This window comes from Ceratotherium simum, chromosome 21 (genome assembly GCF_057802395.1).
Source record: "Ceratotherium simum simum isolate JZ-2026a chromosome 21, ASM5780239v1, whole genome shotgun sequence".
NCBI classification, from domain to species: Eukaryota; Metazoa; Chordata; class Mammalia; order Perissodactyla; family Rhinocerotidae; genus Ceratotherium; species Ceratotherium simum.
Window position 1 is genome coordinate 6,783,973 of NC_141920.1, and position 21,915 is coordinate 6,805,887.

General features: G+C 44.5%; 1 long non-coding RNA gene and 1 other non-coding gene across 2 annotated transcripts; one reads left to right on the top strand and one right to left on the bottom strand.

The window, feature by feature from the left end:
• Positions 1 to 3,565: 3,565 nt before the first annotated feature.
• LOC147914178 (U6 spliceosomal RNA) lies at positions 3,566 to 3,672 on the bottom strand. Its single transcript, XR_015555689.1, has one exon. It is a non-coding gene; the product is annotated as a U6 spliceosomal RNA (small nuclear RNA).
• Positions 3,673 to 4,890: 1,218 nt separating this feature from the next.
• LOC147914179 (uncharacterized) lies at positions 4,891 to 21,786 on the top strand. Its single transcript, XR_015555548.1, has 3 exons — positions 4,891 to 5,351; positions 18,935 to 19,365; positions 20,330 to 21,786. It is a non-coding gene; the product is annotated as an uncharacterized LOC147914179 (long non-coding RNA).
• Positions 21,787 to 21,915: the final 129 nt, after the last annotated feature.

Consider the following 21,915-nt stretch of genomic DNA (forward strand, 5'->3'; position numbering starts at 1 on the left):
AGGCACAATTTAGTGTAAAGGGGTTTAAACATTCCCTCTTAGCCACCGCTTTGAGCAAAAATAGGCAGAATACAAAACTATAGGGAAAATTAGCTTAGTTGAAGGTGTTACTAGGATTTTGATCACTAATATTCTTCTTTTCTAAGATCAACACATGCTATGCTTTTTGGTCCCACTGTAGGTATAGCTAAAAGGCCACAGGCGGGCCGGCCCCGTGGCTTAGTGGTTAAGTGCGCTCACTGCGCTACTGGCGGCCCAGGTTCGGATCCCGGGCGCGCACCGACGCACCGCTTCTCCGGCCATGCTGAGGCCGCGTCCCACATACAGCAACTAAAAGGATGTGCAGCTATGACACACAACTATCTACTGGGGCTTTGGGGGGCAAATAAATAAAAATAAATAAAAAATAAAAGGCCACGGGCGGCATTTTTGGGGTAGCTGCACCCACGCATAGGACGGGGCTGCAGGGAGGGTGTGGAGAGAAAGCTGACTTTTGACTTCCTTATGGTTGGGGTTTTGTTTTCATTTGGGGGGGTTGGAATTAAAGTGTCTTGTTTCAATTATATTTTTTTAATGAACACAGTAATCACTGTTAACATCCTGATTTTATTTCAAAATTTAATCCAGAAGGGAAGATTTTTGTTGTTGTTGTCATGTATTTCTGGTCTTTGTTGTTGCTACTATGGTTGCATCTTACTTTTATAATTAAAAACAAAAAGATACAATAACCACTGTTAACGCCCAAATGTATCATTTGCCTTCAGAAACTGGAGCACCTTGTACTGTCACAATACATAATTGTGAAAAATTGGCATGCAACCTCCCAGGGTCCCTTTACTCTGGATGACTTCTGCTAGTGGTGTCTGCAGGCAGGCTGGAGCAAGACCCCCTCTGGAGAGCTCTCAGCTCCCCAACAGCCACCTGTATCCTCTCTCCTTTGCCCACTCTTTTCAGCCCTACAAGCCAGGCTGCAGTATCTTCAGTTAACCCCCAGCATCTTCCTCACGTGGAACCCAAACGTTGGCTTCCCTGGACCTGGTGCCAAGCTCCTGAGTTCTGCATGTAAGAACTCATCTCAGTGGAGCTGTCAGCCGAAAAACAACAACAGCGTTCAAAAAGCCAAAATGACACCATGGCAACCCAGGGATCCAGAGGGAAACCCTAGCCAGCAAAAATCAACACGAAATTAAAGCCAGAACCTAAAAGAAAAAAAATTCTTTATTTTTTTTGTGAGGAAGATGGGCCCTGAGCTAACATCTGCCAATCCTCCTCTTTTTGCTGAGGAAGACTGGCCTTGGGCTAACATCCATGCCTATCTTCCTCCACTTTATATGGGACGCCGCCATAGCATGGCTTGACAAGCGGTGCGCCGGGGCGCATCCGGGATCCGAACACGCGAACCCCGGGCCGCCGCAGTGGAACGTGAGCACTTAACCGCTTGCGCCACCGGGCTGCCCCCCCCCCTAAAAAAAAATATTCTTCAGATCCACTCTATAATATAAAATAAATATCAGTTTCCAAAACCTTCTTAATCCTAGGCACATCCACAGAAAAAAATTTAAAGACATATATATTTTTTTTTCCTTACCTGAACAAAATCTTAAGCCTCCAAAACCAAGAATTGGAAATGTCTTGTGCCAATACTTCCTTTTCGTAAGCGGCTTAGATATGCTGAAAGAAGATTCAGAAGACTACCCTGCCCTAATTTATCCTATTAGGCAATAATGGGTTTTCATTTTGTTGAAAGACTTCCTACTGCTGCCTGTGCAGACCTGTTACAACCAAGTCCAATCCCATTGATTGGTCAGTTGACAAGTTATCCATTAGAAGCTCGGACACAGCATAAAGCAGTGATTCCCAAGTGAAGTCCCAGACAAGGAGCCTGGCGTCACCTGGGACCCTGTTAGAACTCCCATTCTCAGGTCCCACCCCAGACCCGCTGAATCGAGCTCCGTGGGTGGAGCCAGCAACTCCGGCTTTGACACCCTCCAGGTGACTGGTGCACACTGAAGTTTGAGACCCACAGGCATGAATGATTCCTATGAAAACAAGTAAGAAATTATTTCTCCCCTTGTTCCTATGAGAGACTCTGAAACTATGCAGAGTGAATCAAATTTGCATGTTCCCAAATCATAACTGCCTGAGTTAAGAGATTCCTCTATCCCTCTTGTGGTCTAGGTCTCATAAACCTTTTGGTGTTGAAAGGATGTTCTTTAATCTTATCACAAATTGGCCTTTTAAACAACCAATTTACCCTACTCAAAACTACTCATTTAGATTTTGGTTTTGTTTTGTTTTAAAGAAACAGTTTTTCATTCATGTACACAAGACTTTATGAAAATTCTATAATTCATATGGATTTGGGGGTAAGAGGAAAGAGGAGGCAAGGAAGTTTAAGTCAAACATATTTTTTTAAAAAAGAATTTGATTCTTCCTGTCTGTTTCCCCTCCTCCGCCCAAAGGATTAGATTATAATCCGAGTTTCAATTATATTCAGGAAAACGCTGAGGCTCCAAAATAAGTGATTACCGGAAACCAAGGCTTCCTCAGCCCCATCCCACCCAAACAAGCATGTCACCTATTTCTTCTTTTGGACCCGCATCCCCAGGACAAGTCAGAAACCACAAGTTCCCTCACCTGGACCACCTGCTGCCCCTGTGACTGTTTTTTTTTTCTTTTTGTGAGGAAGATCAGCCCTGAGCTAACGTCCATGCTAATCCTCCTCTTTTTGCTGAGGAAGACCAGCTCTGAGCTAACATCTATTGCCAATCCTCCTCTTTTTTTCCCCCAAAGCCCCAGTAGATAGTTGTACGTCATAGTTGCACATCCTTCTAGTTGCTGTATGTGGGACGCGGCCTCAGCATGGCCGGAGAAGCGGTGCGTCGGTGCGCGCCCGGGATCTGAACCCGGGCCTCCAGTATCGGAGCGCACGCACTTAACCGCTAAGCCACGGTTAAGGCTTAGCGGGTGTCGGCCCTGCCCTTGTGACTCTTGGTGACCCCGAGGAGAAGGGCAGGTCAGTAACAAGAGGGTACCGACCAGGGCTGCAGTTAGCGTGAGGGCACAAAATTTAAGACATTAAAAACTCAGTAATCAAGACAATATTTTAATGCATTGTTTTTTAAAAATAAAAATGAACACAAAAAATACTTGATGAACAAAATATCAAAATTTTAAATGAAGACAGGCTGTGGTGGTCTGTTTTATGACCCTGTGTTATGGTGCGACAGAAACAGTTATTTCCAATCAACTCTCTGTCCCGAGCCCCCGTGTCCCCTACCAGGTGGGCTGGTGAGAATCGACAATGGCGAGCAAACAGATAGGGCAAACGGGGACTTTGTATAGACCCGTGCTTTTTTTTTTTTTTTTTTTTTTTTTTTTTTTTGTTTATTGCAGTAACATTGGTTTATAACATTGTAAAAATTTCAGGTGTACATCATTGTACTTCCATCTCTGCATGGACTACATCATGTTCACCACCAAAATACTAATTACAACCCATCACCACACACATGTACCGAATTATCCCTTTCACCCTCCTCCCTCCCCCCTTCCCCCCCGGTAAAAAAATATGGAACGCTTCACGAATTTGCGTGTCATCCTTGCGCAGGGGCCATGCTAATCTTCTCTGTATCGTTCCAATTTTAGTATATGTGCTGCCGAAGCGAGCACCGTGCTTTTTGATTGTAGACCTTCTATTAACTTTTTCCGATTGAGAGGCTGTTTTATAAATACATCTAGGGGCGCACGATTTCTTTTGCCTCAGGCTGCATCACTGCCTTGCCTTGTCTGGCAGGGCACCGGGGGAGACCAATGCCCCACGGTACTGAACAGGAGAAAACAGGGGGTCCAAATGGCTTAGATAGCCTATTGTATTTCAGATATTCACTTGCCCCTGACGCTGGAAGGCTGGTGATGTCTACATTTCCTAGAAGGCGCCCCACCTTTGTCTCTTACTCCCGCAGTTAAGACCACAGGCTCGTTTCCTCCAAGTCCTGACTCTGCATCCCTTAAGCGAAATACTTCAACCCTCAGTGCCCCAGTGTTCGCATCTGCAAAATGGAGATGACAGTGCTTATCTCATGGAGCTGAGGATTGAATGAGAAAATGTATGTAGAGTGTTTAAAACAAAGCCCGGCAAATATAAGTGTTACATAGTGTCAGTGACTATGATTATCTTTGAGAGTTTTCTTTACCCTTAGAGCATAGGCCGCTGTCTCTGTGCAAGGCTGAAACCTGTTACTCAGCCTGACCGACTGGCCCACAAACCCCCACACCCCCAGGGTGAGGTGCCCCACCCTCACGCTCAGCCCCCTCCCTGCACCTCTCATCAGCCCAAGTTCACCTCCCAGGTCCACGGCCAAGGGTGCAGCCCTCAGGTAAATCAGTGAGTGAGAGGTGCTGGGAGACACTCATTCTTGCATCAACTAACAGTTACCAGTGCTTCTGCTAGATTGTCAACAGGTGGGGAACCTGCCCTCTTGTAACTTCCAGTCTGGAAGGGGAGCCACTCATTCCTCCATTCCACAGTGTTTTGAGGGCCTACTACGTGCCAAGCTCTATAGGGTGAGTGGTGGGGATACAGAACATTGACAAAACTGACAAAATCCCCAAACTCATGAAGCTTATACTGGCCTAGGGAGATAGCATTAAGAAAACTATTACAATGGGAGGAAGGAAGAGAGGAAGGAAGGAAGGGAAGGAGGAAGGAAGGAAAGAAGGAAAGGAAGAAATGCTGACAAATGCTATAACAGAAGCCAGGGTGCCAGGGGGCGGTACAAGCCCGTAAAGGGCTGGGGAGGGGCTGACTGGTCTACAGGTCGGGGCAGGCTGTGCTGAAGGGCAGACTCGAAACAGAGGAGAATGGAAGGAGATGACAAGACAAAGCCAAGGGCAGGAGGATCCAGAAGGTGCTGGGTGTTGGGGCCCAGGGCATGGGGAGCTTGCTTCCTGGAAGGAGCCCCGTCGTCCGCAGGAAGTAGGAGCCGAGACTCGCTCATTCACTCAACACGTTGTTCCTATTAGCTACAGAGAATCTGGCCCAGAGTAGACGTTTAGAAAAGAAAATGCTGTTCCACTCTTTGATACTGTCACCAGGCAGTCAGATTTCTTCATTCTCCCAGCAGGCGGCTGGCCAGGGCCTCTCCCGTGCCAGGGGAGAGTGGCGGAAGAGAAGTCGAGTCCCTGTCCTCGAGAAGACGTGACCATCGTGTGGGGCAGCGCTGGAAGAAGGGGCCGGCTGGGGAGCAGTGAGGAAAGAGGGGATCTCATAGAGGCTGCCAGGTAAAGGAAATGACCTTGCAGCAGAGACTGGAAGGATGAGGTGGTTTAAAATGTAAACGCAAAAGGAGGTAAGTAAAATAGTCCCCAATTTTCCCATTCCCAGAGAAAAATACCGTTAAAACAGAAATACAATTCCACACTTTCTCTATTCGTAATCTATATTATATGTATACGATATAGAAGATATAACAAATGTTACATTAAATCTATATATTAAACATAATGAATTTTTAATGACAAGGAGGTCACACGTAGTTTATCTTATGCCATTTGCCTCTTTGTGGTTAACCACAGAGTGGGGACATCTTTGCACACTGATATCTGTAGACGCATTTCTTTCCTTCTTGCTCTCCTTCTGCTTGTTTCCTTTTTTCCATTTTTTTTCCTTTTTTGCTGGTTTAAAGTTTAACTCACGTTTATGACAGCTACCACATTAGGATTTTTTGCTTTTACTTGCCTTTTTCCATCTGCATTCTGGCTAACGTGTATTGGCACTTAACCACGTGTGCCTTACAGGTCCAAAGCTTTGCTTGTGTTATCTCATTTAATCCTCGTAGGAACCCCATGAGGTGGGAACTATTACTATTTCCATTTTGCATTTGTGAGAACCCAGGAACACAGTGGTTTAGTAACTTGCCCTTCAGAGCCAGGCAGGTGGCAGAAATGGGTACATGCGTCACGAAGTGCTAACCTGTCTATTGAGGTCTAACCGCACACCCTCGCAAGCTGAGTCAAGTTGTCTTTTAAAAGAGCCTGTAGCACAAACAAACATGGCCACAGGCTTTTTAGGGTCCAGGGGCTGCCAAGGGGAGGTGAGGGGAGACTTCGGGGGCCTGCGGAAATGAAGATGTACCTTTTCCAGGGGTGACCCTAGACGTGGAATTTGGGCATCAGAGCCTAGGGGTGCAGCACGATCTGCAGTCTCGTGTCCACTCCCATCTGCAGTGTAGAAAAAGTGCCGACTCCCTCACAACCACAACGTGGGGAGAGGGTGTTTTACCAATCCTTAATTTTGGAAACAGTTCGATTTGCATCTTTCAAATATTTGTTGGTCATTTGTGTGACTTCTGCAAACCATCTGTGCTACATGCCCATTTTTCTATCAAGTTATCTTTTCTCTGATGTGTTTTCCACTACTTTCATAAATTTTTGTTAATGTTTAGATCTTTAATGCAGCTAGTTACAGGGAGAGTTAAAGGGAGGGGGATGTGTTTATGGTCTAAGGTAGACAGACCTAATTGTTGTTTTTCCCAAATGGGGAGATGATAGCCAATTCCCTTCACATTCGGATGGGGCAGACCGAAATGTCACTTGTAATCGTGTAAGTTGACCTCTACGTACATGCGAATTTTCCCGCCCTCTCATCTGTTTCCTTTACTAGTCTATGCCTGTGCCAACGCCAAACTGCATTTGATTATGGTAGCTTTCACCCTCGTTTCTATATCTGCCTCATCTCCCTGATTCAAGTCTTCCAGAAAAGTCTTAGAACCGATGTGTTGTGTTGTTCCCCACCCCACCACCCTCCACACACACACAAACCTTGCTTCCATTTTGAGTGGAATTACTCAGAATGTATAGATATAAAGATCCAATATCTTTACACTAGTAAGGTGAGATTACTTCTCTTTTACGTCTGGAGGAGACAGGAAAAAGCCAGGCCCGCGGCAGAGCTCTCACTTAAAGCAGTGGCGCTCACGGGGTGATTTCGTCCCCAAGAGGACATTTGGCAATGTCTAGGGGTAGTTCTGGTTTTCACAGCTCAGGGGAGGGTGCTCCTGGCATCTCGTGGGTAGAGGCCAGGGATGCCACTAAACGTCCGACAGGACGCAAGACAGCCCCCCAGGACAGAGAGTTATCTGGTCCAAAATGTCAACAGCCTCGAGGTTGAGAAACTTTGCGTTACTTTGATTTGTTCATCAAAATCCAGACAGGTGACCCAGAGGATGCCACAAGGGCGTACGCAGAGTGCTCAGTGACTCACCTGTGGCTCTGGCGTGGGGCCTCTTGAGCTTCTGCAGGAGGCAGCTCGGGGTGGGGGAGGCTCCCTGCCCGAGGTGAGGTTGAAGCCGCCCCGGGGTCAGGTGCAGGTCTTCCGAACAGGAGGAACCCCTTTCCTCCGAGGTACCCTTCATTAGGGTGGGAATCACGTGGCTTCTATAAAATTAGCTCTTACCATATGTATTTTTTTCTTTTCTGTCTTAACATTTTAAATTGACTTTATTGAAGTCTAATTTACACACCATAAAATGCACCAATTAAGTGCACAGGTTGATGAGTTTTGACAAATGTGTACCTCCATGTTCTGACCACTGCAATCAAGATGTGGAATATTTCCATCACCCCAGATAATCTCCTCCTGACCCTTTTCAGTGGCCCCCGATCTGCAGGCCCAGACAGCCATCAATCTACTTCCATCACTATAGATTATTTTAAATTGTTCTCAGATGTCATAGACATAAAATGTAGATAAGTATGTACCACTTTATGTCTAGCTTCTTTTGCTCAGCATGTTTTTTGAGGTCCTCTGTGCTGCTGGTGTACCAGTGTTTCCTTCCTTTGTATTGCTGAGTAATGTTCCCTTGTATGGACATGCCACAATTTGTTTATTCATTCACCTGTTTGTTGACTGACATTTGGATTGTTTCCAGTTTGGGGCTTTTCTTAGTCAGCTCCAGCTGCTGTAACAAAATACCATAGACTGGGTGGCTTATGAACAACAAACATTTATTTCTCATGGTTCTGGGGGCTGGGAAGTCCAAGATCAAGGTGCCCAGGTTCAGTGTCTACTGAGGGCCTGCTTCCTGGTTCAGAGACATGGCAGAAGGGGTGAGGGGGCCCTCGGGGGATCTTATAAAAGAGGGCACTAATTCCATTCATGAGGGCACTACCCTTGTGGCCTAAGCTCTTCCCAAAGGCCCACCTCCAAATACCATCATGTTGGGGATTAGGTTTCAGCATGTGCATTTGAGGGGACGTAAACATTCAGTCCACTGCAGGGCTTTTACAAACAAAGCTGCTTTGTTCTTTTATGTACAAGTCTTTGTGTGGACATATTTTCATTACTCTCGCTTAAATACCTAGGACTGGTATTGCTGGGTTATAAGTGCATGTTAAACTTTATAAACAAAACCAACAGGGCCGGCCTGGTGGCGTAGGGGTTAAGTTCCAGCGTTCTGCTTCAGCAGCGCGGGGTTCCCCTGTTCGGATCCTGGGCTCGGACCTACTCACTGCTCATCAAGCCATGCTGAGGTGGCGTCCCACATAGAAGAGCTATAACTTTACAACTATGATACACAACTATGTACTGGGGCTTTGGGGAGAAAAAAGAAAAAGAGGAAGATTGGCAGCAGACGACGTTAGTGCAGGGCCAATCTTCCTCAAAAAAAAAAATCCCCTTTAAAAAACAACAACAACAACAAAACCAACTGCCAGTTTTCCAATGTGGCTGTACCATTTTGCTCGGAATGAATGAGCGTTCCTTTGCTCCACATCCTCACCAACACCTGATATTGTCAGTCTGTTAATTTCAGCCATTCTAGCGGGTGTATTGTAGTATCTCATTATGGTTTTAATTTGCATTTCTTTAAGGGTAAACGATGTTGAGCATTTTTTAATGTGTTTATATTTTCTTTGGCGAAGTGGCTGTTCAAATCTTTTGCCTATTTTTTAACTGTTTTTTTTTTTTTTTTTGCTTATTATTGAGTTGTAGGAGTTCTCTATATATTCTGGACACAAGTCCTTAGTCACCTTTTGATTTTCTTATTGGCGCTTTTTGAATAGCAAAAGTTTTAAATTTTGATGAGGTCCAACTTATTTTTCTTTTATAGTTTGTGCTTTTTTGTGTACTATTTAAGAAATCTTTGCCTAACCCTAGATCGTGAAGAATTTTCTATGTTTTCTTCTAGAAATGTTATAGCTTAGCTCTCGTATTTACTTCTGTGATCATTTTGCATTCATTTTTCTATGTGGTTCAGGATCATTCCTTTGCATATGGATAGCCAGTTGTTCTAGCACACTTTGTTGAAAAGACTGTCTTTCCCTCATTGAATCACCTTGACAATCAATTGACCATATATTTGTGGATCTATTACTGGATTCTATATTTTGTTCCATTGATCCATATGTACATCCTTATGCCGATAGCACACTGTCTTGCTTATAATAAGTCTTGAAATCACAGACTTTTTTTTTTTTTTAGTATTTTATTTAATTTATCTTTTTGGTGAGAGAGATTAGCCCTGAGCTAACATCTGTTGCCAATCATCCTCTTTTTGCTGAGGAATACTGGCCCTGGGCTAACATCTGTGCCCATCTTCCTCTGCTTTATGTGTGGGATACCGCCACAACATGGCTTGATGAGCCGTGCATCTCTCGGCGCCCAGGATCCAAACCTGTGACCCAGGATCCAAACCTGTGAACCCCGGGCCGCTGAAGCGGAGTGTGCAAACTTAACCACTATGCCCCCGGGCCGGCCCCTAAATCATAGAGTATTCTTTAAACTTCGTTGTTCTTTTAAGTTATTTTGGCTATTCTAGACTTTTTGCATTTCCATATAAGTTTTAGAATCAGATTATCAGTATTTACCAAAAAGATGCCACTGGGTTTTGGCAGGATTGTATGGCATCTAGTGTTCAGTTTGTGGGGAATTGACATCCCAGTGGATCTGAGTCCTCCACTTCACAAGCCTGACCTATCTCTCCATTTATTTGTGTGTTCTTTCATTTCTCTCAGCATTATTTTGTAGTTTTCTATATACAGGTCATTCATGTATTTTGTTAACTCTATCCTTAAGTATTTCAAATTGTTGGATGCTATTGCAAATGGTGTTGTTTTATTTCAATTTCTTATTGTTTGTTGATAGTATGTAAAGATAGAATTACTTTTTTAAAAGTTTTATATTGACCTTGTATCCTGAGGCCTTGCTGAACTCACTTATTAGTTCAAGTAACTTTCTAGTAGGTTCCTTAGGATTTTCTACATAGACAGCTTCACTCTTGCCTTCCTCATCTGTATGGCCTTTTTTCCCACCTTATTGTACTGCCTCAGACCCAGCCTCGTGTACAGTCTCTGGGGATCGTTCAGCTCACAGCTCTCTGCCTGCCTTGCGCAGTTTTACTCCACACAATTCTACACATATGCGGCTTCATGTCTATTATTAGTCAGGAGTCTCCAGAGAAACAGAACCAATAGCAGATATATATATATATGAAATAGGAGATATATAGATAGATAAAGGAATTGGCTCGTGATATTATGGAGGCTAAGTCCCGAGATCTGCAGTCAGCAACCGCAAAACCAGTAGAGCCAATGGTGTAAGTTCCAGTCTGAAAGCCAGCAGGCTCAAGACCCAAGAAGAGCCAGTGTTTCGGTTCTAGTCCGGAGGCTGGACAAGACCAGCGTGGCAGCTGAGCAGAGAGGCAGGATGAGCTCCCTCTAACTCTGCCGGTTTGTTCCATTTGGGTCTTCACCTAGGCTGGCTGAAGGCCACCCCATTAAGGAGAGCCAGCTTCTTTACTCAGTCTGCTGATTCAAATGCTAATCTCATCCAGAAGCACCCTCACAGACACACCCAGAATCACGTTTGACGAAATGTCTGGGTATCTGGTGGCCCCGTCAAGTTTACACACAAAATTAACCATTATAGCATCCAAACCAAGACTCAAGGGGTCCCTGAAATTTCGAGAGCTCCTTGTCTGAGTTGGTCCCTCTTCTCCAGTTCCTCAAATTCTAACCAACTCAGCCTCCCTGGACTCCAGTCTCTGCCTCCCAGGATTGCCTACAAAATTCACCAGATCCGGTGCAAAATGAAAGCCCAGGCCGTTGTTCAAAAGTTTAGAATTTCAGGATAGGAGCAGCAGAGTATTAACTCAAGCAGGCCCTTGTAAGCTTGGGACCCTCCACAGCTGCACAGGTCACAAGCCCAAGAAGCCGGTTTGGCTTCATCTGCAGCTTGTCAAAACTACCCTGCCCTGTTTCACTCTCCCTGTGCTGTAGGCCAGAAAGTTCCTCCAGGAGGAGAGCTCCGGTGACCATAGAGCGCATCGCTGCCTTTCTCTCGGGGACCACGGTCCAGTGATGCTGGTTGTCCAGTCTCTGAAAACACTTGTTTCATAATTTTTGCCCAGTTTTCGAGTTCTGAAAATAGTTGTTTTGTATATTTTATTCATTTTTTTAGTTGTTTACAGCAGGAAGGCAAGGCCAGGTGCTTAATCGTGGCTGGAAGTGAAAGTTACCTTTTCATATATTCTTGTGTCTATATTTCATAAACCTGTGCCAGGTACTGTGTTAGGCAATTTAATTCTTTTTAAAATTATATTTCACAAATATGAGTATACTTGTCTTCTAAAAAATTCAAAATATTACAGATATGACTGTAGTCCAGTTCAATCACATTTCCAATTCCAACTCTCTCCTTGCCCTCTGCCTCTCAAGAAGTAGTTAATGCTATCAGCTAGGACTCTAACCTGGATCTAGATTCTTCTCAGTATTTACCTGCATGTACCCATAAGAAACTCAGAATTATTAGGCCCACCCTATGACCTAGAAATTCTACACCTGGGTATTTGCCCAAGAGAAATGAAAATATGTGTCCATAAAAAGAGCTGTGCAAGACTCTTAGCAGCTTTATTCATAATAACCACAAACTGAAAACAACCCAAATGTCTATTAATAGGAAGATGAATAAATAAAAGGTGGTATACAAAGACAATGGAATTCTACACGCCAATAAAGAATAAACTACCACTAGATGTGAGAGCACCCATGAACCTCACGGACAGGAAGTTAAAGCAAAAGAAGCCAGACACAACACTATATACTGTGGGGTTAAAGTTCAAGAACGTGTGAAACTAATCCATGGTGGTAGAAGTCAGAACAGTGTTAACTCTTCTGGGTGGGGTGATGGACTGGAAAGGCAGGCGGGGACCTTGAGGGGTAATGGAATGTTCCGGGTCTTCATCTGGGTATCGGTTACAAAAGTGGATTCATTCTGGGTGTTGATTGAACTGTACACTGAAGAGGGGGCACTTTACTGTATGAACATTATGTCTCAATTTTAAAAAGTGAAAACAATAACATAACTGACCCCTAGGAAGAAAGTAATTAAACCAAGTGTGGAATTCATGAAGAGAGGAGGTGACTGATGTCTTAGAATAGGTTTAAGTGTAAGTATATTGATAACTTTTGTAATATGTATTTTGTAATAACGTTTTACATAACATATTTTGTAAGTCCATTTTAAGTTATTTGAAGTCTTTATATTTGCAATTGATGTTTAGATATAGAAGATAAAAATACATGATTGCTTTAAATTATATCAGGGAAATTAGATTTGTCATTGATATTTAAACATTAGATATTTAAGAGAAAAAATACGTGTTTGCATGCTTATAAATATATGGTATAATATATTCCCATATCATTGTGCAACTTACTTTTTACACTTAATATATCTTGAAGCTCTAACCATGTTCTAATACTTCATTTTAAAAACCATTGCATAGAATTTCATAATATGAACTCTAGTCCTTGACATACATTACCCAGTGTCGGGCATGTAGGAGGTACTCAGTAAATATTTGCTTTATGAATGAAACTCACCTTTTCTCTAAAATGAAGAATCCTTGAGGGCCAAAGAATTGAACTGTTCCATTCCCTGCCTATGGAACCTGCCAGCAGAGAGAAGCTGCATCATAAATTATTAGTTCACTGTAAAATCTCTTTGACTCTACGAAATACTCCTGTGAGTCAGGTCTTAGTTTCCTCACCTTGAAGAGGAGGTAGATGAGACTCAGAGAGGCTACATAACTTGCCCAAGGCCACACACTGAAGCAAAGAGCCACAGGCTTCCGAGTCTGCAAACTCGAGCTTAGCTGAGCCGCTGAGCCTCCAGCGAGGGCTACGCAGCCACACAGAGGAACAGGAAGGGGACGTTTGGAAAGGAATATGGGGAGGGATGGAAGGAAACAGAGAGAGGGGCCAGGGGAGGCGGAGGAGGGGACTGCAGTGGCTGCAGGCTGCTTGGTGACCCCCGGCGCATCCTGCCCTCCTGCCCTACTCCTCATCAGCAGACTGGGAGCTCCATGGACCTGTGGCCTGGGCCCGAGTGTCCCTTTCACAGTGGAGTCCATAAGACCCTTTCAGAGGGTCATGAGGTCACGACTGTTTCATAACATAAGATGTTGTTTGCCTCTTTCACTCTGTGCACTGGAATTTTCCAGAGGCCACATGAGGTGTGATATCACAGCAGATTGAAGGCAGAAGCAGAGAGTGGAATCCAGTTGCCTTCTCTGAAGCCAGACATTAAGGAGAGTTGCAAAATGTAAAAAACAATACCACTGTTCTCACTAAATTTTATTTTAGTTTTGGAAAATATAGTTATTTTTTCCATAAAATACATTTTTAGGTTAATATGTAATGGGTGTGTCATTGTTACTTTCAAATAAATATGTTTTAAATATCTTAGTGATTTCTGATATAGTAACTGCTTGTTACTATATCAGCCCTGAGCTAACATCCGTGCTAATCCTCCTCTTTTTGCTGAGGAAGACCGGCTCTGAGCTAACATCTATTGTCAATCCTCCTCCTTTTTTTTTTCCCTCCAAAGCCCCAGTAGATAGTTGTATGTCATAGCTGCACATACTTCTAGTTGCTGTATGTGGGACACAGCCTCAGCATGGCCAGAGAAGCGGTGCATCCGTGCACGCCCGGGATCCGAACCCAGGCCGCCAGTAGCGGAGCGCGCGCACTTAACCGCTAAGCCCCGGGGCCGGCCCTCTTCCTCTACTTTATATGGGACACCGCCACAGCACAGCTTGACAAGCGGTGCATGGGTACACGCCCAGGATCTGAACCCAAGAACCCCAGACCGCCGAAGCAGAGCGCATACACTTAACCGTCACGCCACCAGGCCAGCCTCTGATATAGCAACTATTGATAACCCACATAATTAAAAGCTTTTTGAGAATCTCAATAATTTTTTAAAAATGTAAAGAGGTCCTTAGACCAAAACTTTGAGAATCTCTGCCCTTTGGTGTCCTTGGTATCTAGCCACCAAGCAGGTGTTCATTTATTGCTGATTAAATGGATACATGGAGAGATAAATGAGTAAGGAAATGAATCAAGAATTATGTTTTTGAGATATATATATTCATCCCCATGTTCATCGCAGCATTATTTACATCAGCCAAGATATGGAAACAACCTAAATGTCCATCAACAGATGAATGGACAATTTCTTATTATTCTATATACAATGGAATACTATTCAGCCATTAAAAAGAATGAAATCCTGCCATTTGCGATAACATGGATGGACCTTAAGGGCATTATGCTAAGTGAAATAAGTCAGAGAGAGAAAGACAAATACCCTCTGATCTCAGGTATATGTGGAATCTAAACAAAACTCAAACTTATACATACAGAGAACAAGATTGGTGGTCACCAGAGATGGGAGGTGGGAGGGCAAAATGGGTGAAGGGTGTCAAAAGGTACAAACTTCCAGTTGTAAAATAAATAAGTCATGGAGATGTAATGTACAGCATGCTGACTATAGTTAATAATACTGTATTGCATATTTGAAAGTGGCTGAGAGTAAATCCTAAAAGTTCTCATCATAAGAAAAAAAAATTCTGTAACTACGTGTGGCGATGGATGTTAACTAGACTTATTGTGGTGATCATTTCGCAACACATACAAATATCAAATCGTTACGTTGTACACCTGAAACTGATGTAATGTTGTAAGTCAATTATACTGCAATTAAAATAATTAATTAATTGATTTTTAAAAATTATGTTTTTGGATACATTTAAAGATACAAGATCTACTGCTCTAAACATCCACAGAAGCAGCAGAAGGGGGGAGGAGGGCTTTCTCCCTCTTGATAGCTACAGCTTCCACCTTTGTAAATGGGACAATAACAGATCTCCTGTAAGAATGTTCTGCTTAGATTCCATCACTAACGGCAGTTAGCAGAGTGCCTGGCTCTGGGGAAGGAAGCACCCACCAGGTTATGAATACAATAGAAACCTTCTGGACTGTTTGTTATTTTGCATCTACTGTGGGTGGGCCTCCCTTGCAGGTTTCCCAACCAGGTTCTCCCATCCTCTCCCACCTTCCCCCACCACCCACCTCTAGATTTGAGTATCTCCTTCTATTTGACTGAAGGGGAATGGATGGTTCAGGAACAATTGAAAGGAAATCCAGCAAGTTCTGGGGAGACCAAGGGGTCTGCCTCTGCACCTCTCAGAAAGCTGGTCGTGGTGGGAGAAGGGAGTTGGGGGGGTGGGTCTGGCTTCCAGTGCCTGGCTGATGGTGGCGGCCAGTGTCCCAGTATTAATACCCAACACTGCGGAGCACTGACCAGGCTGCCGGGACCCTGGGCATGTCCTGCATCCTTCAAGGAACTTTGACGATCTCCACCCACCCCACATCCCAAAAGTTTACCCTGTTACTAGGGGTGGAGGGCGGTGGGAGGATACTTTCCTCATTTCTAAGTACTGGGAATTGATGGAGCAGGTGAAACCACAGAGGTTTGGTGCCAAGTTCCAGGAAAGTTTTAAACCAGATAACAGAGGAGGGAGGGAGGGTCCTGTGGCAGTGATGAGAGCTGAAATCTTCACTGGGTAGCATGTGCCGGGCATTCTCAGCCTCTTGTGGTTTGGGGAAAGGAGAAGTGAAAAGTATCTGCAAAGCCCTTGGTGAGCACCGGAAGTGGGAGCCTCAAGCTTAAAAGGTCACTTTCTGGTGTGTCCAGCGTCCATGTGTTTCTGTAGCATCAGCGCCTGAGAAGCCTGACTAACTGGTCCCCTCTGGGACCAGGTGTCAGTCATATGGGTCACCTTCTCAAACTGGCCTTCTCCAGTCACCCGGGTCCACAGAGTCCCTCCACCCCGCGATTCCCTGTCTCTGCCCTGAATTGTCCCTTTTGCATTGTTCATTCCACAAATATTTATGGAGTGCCTACAGTGGGCCAGGCCTTGTGCTGGGGGCTCAGAGTCAACAAATTAGGCCTGAGTCCCTGTCTTCAGGGGCTTACCATCCCCGGTAGGAGACAGATCTTGGCAAACCATTACACAACTAACTCAACGTTTACAGAGGCGATGCTGCGAAGAAAGGGAATGCTGTGGATATAGGTGGCCTGGCCTAACCTGGGAGTGTGACAGCCTACCAGAGGAGGCAACACTGAAATTACAAGGGTCTTGAAGGACAGAGAGTGGATCTTCAGAGGAAGCAGAAGGAAGGGGAGGGAGGGAAAGGCCCTGGGGCATCATGAACAGGAGCCCAGCTCCTGAGTTGGAAGCTGAGGTGGGGTCAGGAGCTCAACCATTCGGTGCACAAACATTCATCCTGTTATCTACAATGAGTGTTTGGTAAATAAGATGCTCTTCTTAAGCCGCATGGGTGGTGGGTGAGGCGGTCCTTCATTCCTGTAGCAGATGCACCCTGAGCGCCTCCAGGGTGTCAGGTCCGGCTAGGGGATGGTGGGGAAGAAAAGCAGCAAAACCCCTGCTCCACAGAGCTTACCAAGGGGGTGGGGGCCAGCTGCACAGCCACCAGCCTGATACCTGGGACAGGCCAGGTATGACGATGAAGGAGGGGCAAGGGGCCGAAGTGAAGCAGTGTGGGGTCTTGGAGATGATGGGAGGTCTTCTCGGTGGAGGTGACTCCCCACTGCACACCTGAGGGACCCCAGGCTTGCCCTTCAGGGCCAGGCAGGCAGCTCAGGTGGGAGAATCTGACACCAGGTGCCAAACCACTTGTTTTAAGACTAAACCATTACCCTAGCTGATTGAGTCTCCTTTTAATGTAGCTGATGGCCCAAACAAAAGCCACCTACAGGCTGTTTAAAGACTGGGTACCACGAGGATTTGGGGGATGCTATGGGATAGAATGTAATGGATTAACCCCCATGGAATCTATGGGACTTGCAGAATCATACAGGTACATTCTGCAGGGTAAATGCAAGAAGAGAAGGTGTTCTGTAGCTAATGTTACATTTAGCTTCTAAAATGCTGCAACCAATTTAGTTAGACACCCCAAGAGTGCAGAGAGGCCCACGTCCTCACAAGGTCACCTACAATGGATGGCCGTGTTAGTGCTGTATAACGGAGTAGGAACGCCCTAGCTTCTCCCCAGAAGAGACCATGATTAAAAAGTTTGGTTAAGTGCCTTTTGAGTTCTTTTTCTATATATTTAAGTACATACATCTGCACACAGGTTTTATAAAGAAGATCTTATTCTTTGCTATTTTCCGTGAGTTTACCATGTAGCGATATTCTCGGCAATTCTTCTGCATTACTATCTGTAGCTCTGTCTCTATTAGCATCTGCACCATCTGAGGGCAGAGATGGTAGGGTGATCAGCAACTTTTCCCGTGTTTACTAAGCACCTGTATTTCTCCTTCAGTGAACCACCTGTTCCTGCTCTTGGGCCACGTTTCCACTGCGCTATCTTTTTACCTGCCTTGTTTCAAGCATTCTCACAGAATTTGTTTTTTAGGTGTGGATCTTGAACTCAAATGGAAATGCGGAATGTGTGTTTGTATGTACTTGAGGTTTGAGGGGGAAGACTCATGTTACAGTTTCTAAATGGACAGATCTAGCCGATCGCCCAAATAGCATTTATTTTAAAATCCCTCCCATCTGAAGTGCTGCCTTTGTCATTTCTTAGATTTCCTTATAGGCATGAGTCTGTCGCTATACACTGCACCGTCCCGATGGGTAATCAGTCTATTCCTGTGCCAGGACCAAGATGGAGCCCAAAAGCTTTCAGCCTCTTTTCCACATCTGCCTCCTCTGCCTTCATCCTCCACAAGAGCTTTAGAATCTACCTGTTTGTTCTGCAGTCCCCAGCCCTACACTATTCCCTCCTCCCCCTTAAAGATCTTGCTTTAATTTTGAGCAGAATTACTCTGAATGTATAGACACATCTTGAGACATCTGAGATCTTTATCCTGATGAGGCTGAGGTTAGGTCACTTCTGTGTCTAGAAGGAGCGGTAAAAAGGCAGCCTCTGGATGCAGAGCCCTCGGGTTAAAAAAATAAAAATCCAGCCGAGTGACCTGGAGGATGGCCACAAGGGCATAGAGTCCTCGGTGACTCTCCTGCAGCTCTGGCTTCTTCGACTTCCTCGGAAGGACACAGCTCAGGGCTGAGGCGTGGCGGCACCGAGGCTCCCAGCCCTTGGAGGAAGCACCCACTCCAGGGTCAGGTGCAATTTATTTTCAGTTCAGGAGTTGTCTGAATCAGCCTCTTTACTCACAGGAACTCTTCCTGTGGGTAGGAATCAAATAAATTAAAAAAAAAAAAGAGCTGATTCACATATTGATCACTATCAGGTACATTCATTGTTCAAAAAATTTTAGTAGACTTTCATTTAGCAAATGTTTATCCTATGCTTCACATCCTAGCTGGGGAGAAAAGCAGTGAACAAATAAATAAGAAAGGTCCAGGTCCAACATCTGGAGATGAGGGCCGCAGGGCAAAGTGAAGCAAGAAGAGGGACCAGATGCTGGGGTGGTGGGGACGAGGCCTTAGGAGCTGGTGCAATTCTAATACAGCGTCGGGGGAGGCCTCACCCAGCTGATATATGAGCAATCACAATTTGCAGTTATTTTATTTATTTATAAATTTCCTGTCTCTTTCATTAGAGTGACAGCCTCAGAATGGCAAGGAGCTCATCTGTCCACAAGAGCCTGGTGCTTGCTGCATGGTGGGCTCTCACTGGTGGTGGAATGACTCGAAGAAGAAGCCTCTCCTAGCCAGCAAGATCCAGATCTTAGGAAAAAAGTGGATTAATCTAGAGTGAACTGGCCACGACATTCTACGCAGTATAGATAGAGAGCCTCAAGCTTTAATCACTGGTGGTTTTCCTTAAGCTGGAGGTTTGATTTCAGTGGATCTGGGGCAGAGATTTTGCATTTCTCACAAGCTCCCAGGTGACATGGTGGCCCTAACCCACGGATCTCGCTTGCCATTCGTTTAAATGCCTTACGGCATTTGCCAATTTTTCAAAGCTTTTCAGATCTTCCTCTGGCCTGATTTAAAAACACAAAATTGAAAAGGCACTGATTATTAGATGGTAAGAAATTATTATTAATTTCTGTTGGGAGTGATAATCATGTTGGGATTAGGTGGTTAGAATAACAGCAGGCAAGCAAAAATGTCTTTATCTGTTAGAGACACACATTGAAGTGTTTCCGGGTGAAGTGATACAAAGTCTGGGGTTTGTTTTAAAATATTGGAGTGGGGGAGTGGAGGAGAGGGATGGATGAAAGCAAGTGGCAGAAAGTGGTGGCTGTTGAAACAGCGATGGGTCCAGGGTGAAAGGTGGGTCATTGCACAATGCTACTTTTGGCCGTGTTTGAAACATTCTATAATAATAATAACAAATAAAATGGAAATAAGATGTGAGCCCGATTTTCAAGAGAGAAGGCTCTCTCTGGAAACAGTGTTGAGCACACACAAAAGCTGCTAGTATTATTCTAATTAACATCATTGTTATTTAAAAGACTGGTGTCAACGGTTGTGTCTCTGCAACATGCAAAGGAGATCAGATTCAGAAAGAGGTGTTCATCTTGTGGATTCTTTTTTTTTTTTTGGGGGGAGGTGTGGTTTAATTCCTTTCTCCTCCTGTGGCCACACCCAGTGCATAACTATCCAACTTTACTGCAGAAAACTTCTATTAACATTTTCTCTTAACACAAATATTTACTTACAAAGGAACGATTACAGATCTAAGGGGCCACTGTTTGTTGTAGCTACCTGGAAGGGAGGGGGGTGGAGAATGGGTGGGACAGGGACTTGCATTTTTCCTACTTTATAACTTTCTGTGGGTTTTGTGTTTTAATGTATTTTTAAAATTACCCAGTAATGCATGAATATATTTTGATTATAAAATATTCTTGAAATATATGTAAATGTACAGCTTCAGAACATATAAACGTCTGTCCATCTCCCTAGATTTTCCCAGAAGTAAACATTATTCCTGAGGTTAACCAGTTATTTTTATCTGGCTCTTTTCTCTTCCGTGCCCTTCCTATTAGGATGAGTACAAACTCTCTAGCTTCTCCCCGAAAGTAACCACGATTCAGCGGATTGATAGATCCTTAGAGTCCTTTTTCTACATACTGAAGTATGGATTTCTGCAAGCAACTGCTATAAAGAAGATCTTATTCTTTGCTATTTTACACGAATCGATCACCTAGCAATATTCTTGGCCATTCTGCATTATTATCTATCGCTGTATCTCATTTTTTAATATCTATGTAATAGTCCACTTATGGAATTTAAATTAATCAATCAATATAAATGGTAATTTTCTCCTGGGGTAGAGGAACCCTGGAGGGTGACCAGGACGTGAAGAGTTTGTTATTCTAGTAACTGAGAAAATATTCCACAAGAATCTAGAACTCTCGTCTTGTCAGGTGGCAGTGAATCTATGAGACAGCCCCTACCCCAGAAATGTGGTGATTAAGGGAAAGCCCATGAGCCTGGATGGCCCCGCCAGGAGACTGGTAACAAGACAGCGTTGGCACATAAACCACGTCTGAGGGAGCCCAGTGTGTGGGCACAGTTTCTTCCACTTCCCCTGCTAGCTGACTGTGAAAGGTGGCTTGTTATCAAAGTTCAGTTAAAAGCAGCCAAAATGATGAATGCTCTGTTACTCACCGGCTCAGTGTTCCTCACAGAAACAGGATCATCGCACCTACGAAGATGAATGGTAGAAACAGGCTTGTCTGCTACTGAAATGCATGCCATGTTGCTGGAATTTTGGACAGCCTTAGAAGATTCTGTCCTAGCCACACAGACATTGTGCCCTTTGGTAGATAAAAGCCCTGTCGCATATAATTATTAGCATGTCTTAAGCCTTTCTGGGCACCAGGCCGTAGGATAAGGGGTACCCTGAAAATCCACAAATATCCGTTGAGCAGCTGCTCTGTGCCTCCATGATTATAGGCATTGGGCAAAGAGCAGTGAGCAGAACAGACCTCAGGTCTGCCCCAGGAAGTTTCCGGTCTCCTGGAGGAGACAGCCCCAACCACACATATAGAGCCACAGAGTGTACAGGTGTGATGGAGGAGGGAAGATGTCCAGGCAAAAGAAACAGCACATGTCCAGCTATGCAGCTCTAACTTGAAGAATTTCGTCTACTGACTAGCAGTATGACTTTGGACAGGACGATTAACTGCTTAGGACTTCATTTTTGTCATCTGTAAAGTAATAACAGTCACAGCGCATCTTATTCCAAGCCCCAAAGGTGCACCATTCCAGCGAATGAATGGGGACCAGCGAGGAGCTTGTCGAAAGGGCGGGAAACCCCACTCCTGGTGGAGGGCTGGGCACAGCTGCCTTTGCAATGCGGGCACCCCGGCTGGGGTCCTGTCCCTCATCCTGCTGCGAACCCTAACCCAGAACTTTATCTCTGAGAGGTGGGAAATTCCACTCTTTATGTGTTGTTCCATCACGTTTACCATAAACGTGTGTTCTTTTGATAATAATATCAATTTAATTTTTTATTAAATGATCTGGTATTGGTACAAGGGCAATCGAGAAAACTTAATGGAACTGAATAAGGCACCCTATCCACATATATATGGAGATATGGTAAATGGTAAAAGGTATCATTTCA